Genomic DNA, 2,356 nt, shown 5'->3' on the forward strand with positions numbered 1-2,356 from the left:
GGTTTTGAATGTGTTCCTGGGCCTCCCTCTTTCCCATGCTTGCCATATTGATTTGAGCAGGGCAGACCCTATGGGGTTTATCTCTTGATTTCCAAAGAACACTATGATCCAAGGGAGTTGGTCCATTGTCTTTGCCCTTTGATGTGAAAGCTCGCTAGGTGTCTGAACAACATGCATGCCCATTCAACTTCTGGTTGTTCAAGAGCTCTAATGACAGTCTTGATTGCTAGTTTGTATGCCCAAGCGCTAACATTCCTAACTCCTAGGCATCCCAATTTCTTAGGCAGAATGCAAATGTGCCATTTGACTTTTGCAGGCCTCTTTTTGAAGGGGTCCCCTGCCCACAAGAAGTTCCTGGCTGGAGTTTCAAAGCAACATTGCTGGAAGAGTTATGGTAATCAATCACTATATAACTGCCTACCTCCTATACTTCCTGAGCTGTTGGAGGCCCCAGATTCCCACCTAAAGGAAATCATCAAAGAAGGGTTTTTCCTTTAAACTTTTTGATGGAGACATTTCTTTTGCTTGAAAGCTTGCAGATAAGATTGTCATCATCCTCGCCTGACGTCTGCTTTTTTGTTCCAAAGCAGGTGGGGGAGGCTTGCGAGCAAATGGACTAGGCTGATCATCATCTTCATCATTGTTTGCATTTCAAGACTCCAAGACTTTGCCTTCCTGGAGCTGCACATCATCATCGAGAGGAGGAACCTTTGTTGTTGCTTCCTATCTTTCTTCTTCTTCTTCTTTGTTAGCTGGTTGTGCAGTTTTGGCCTCTGCCTCAGCTACTGCACGTGCATCGAGGTAGTCGCCCTGATGAGATTTTTGTACAAAGGCTGGTTAAGGTCTATGGCGAGCTTCTTGAAAGCAAAAGCCCTTACTTTGAACTCTATCATATTCTCCATGTTCACTTCTTGAAGAATCTGCAGAGCTGTCTCTCATACTTCTTCCTCCCTTGGAGAGCTCCTTTCCATCATAAATATAGCAAGCTAGCCCCCCCTCTCTCTCTCTCTCTCTCTCTCTCTCTCTCTCTCTCTCTCTCTCTCTCTCTCTCTCTCTCTCTCTCTCTCTCTCTCTCTCAAGCTCAAGTGGGTGCCTTAGCACCCACCTGAGCTTGTCTCAGCTTGAAAGAGAGATCCTCTGATCGAGTCCTCTCTCACTGTCCCTCTCTCTCATACACCTACCCTGCTTCATGCACATGCACTCTCGTCTATCTCTTCTACAACTTTCAAGTAGCCTAATAGCCAACCAATTGGCCATCGGCGCCTTCTTTTGCTGAAATTGCCTACGTTCAAAGCCTCTGCATGCTCTTTTATAGAGAGAGAGAGAGAGAGAGAGAGAGAGAGAGAGGGGGGGGGGGGGGGGGGGCTTGGAGCTCTGCAATATTTTGGGTGCTATGTGAGAAAGATAACAATGCTGATAGACCCTCTGTTTTGTGGTTGGGGTTAAATGTCGTTCACTCTCTACTGCGGTGCTGCCCTTCTGGGCGCCTTGAGAAGGCGTGGGCCATGAGAGAGTCAGATTTCTGTCTTGCCCACTTGAGCTTGAGAGATAGATGTCGTATGCAGGCCTCCACACTATCTCGGATGGGCGGCTTCAAATGGGATCCACGATTGAGGTGATTCGGGCCGTCAGATGCACATTTGTAAATTTGGGACATTTGGTAAATTCGGGGAGAAAAGTAAATTCAGATAGGCTTGTAAATTCAGGGTAGTCCGCACCCCATGTCTTGAACCCGTGACCTCCCATTGCGAGCCATGTGCACTAACCACTACGCCCGCATGCGTTCGTTGAAATATAGGGGATTCGAGTATGTCATATTGTAAATGTGGGCCGATTAGTAAATTCGGGCAGACTAGTAACTTTGGGACAACTGCCGAATCTGACGGTCCACGATTGGCGCGCCTCACATTTTCCTCCTCCACCATTGATCCCATTTGAGCATACTCGTGTGATATTGAGGGCGATCTTTTTGAAATGGGGCCTCTAAACCCAAACCAATGGGCCTACCCTCACAAAATGTTCGTAAAGAGGTACGCACACTACTTGGGGCACCACCTTCTTTTGGGAGTGGAGAAGGAAACCAATCAAAAAAATAACATTTGCACTCACCCACCCAAGCAACACACTTTGAAAACCCCCTTACTCTATATACACTTTGGACACTTGAACACCATCAACGATTATGCAACCCAATGCCGTGCATCAAAATGAAATATGCAATTTGTGGAATAGCATTCACCTTCTCCCCATAAGAATACCCATAATACATCCAAACTCTTCCTCTCTCAAGAACTCATCAAAAAAATCATGCGCGCAAAACTTGCCTCTCAAACACACAAGAGAATCACTTACATCA

General features: G+C 46.4%; 1 pseudogene; it reads right to left on the bottom strand.

Annotated features, from left to right (window-relative positions):
• Positions 1–475: 475 nt before the first annotated feature.
• On the bottom strand, positions 476–971 carry LOC147427752 (RNA polymerase II transcriptional coactivator KELP-like; annotated as a pseudogene).
• Between the last annotated feature and the right edge of the window lie 1,385 nt (positions 972–2,356).

Source organism: Adiantum capillus-veneris, chromosome 23 (genome assembly GCF_014529385.1).
Source record: "Adiantum capillus-veneris isolate H3 chromosome 23, ASM1452938v2, whole genome shotgun sequence".
NCBI lineage: Eukaryota > Viridiplantae > Streptophyta > Polypodiopsida > Polypodiales > Pteridaceae > Adiantum > Adiantum capillus-veneris.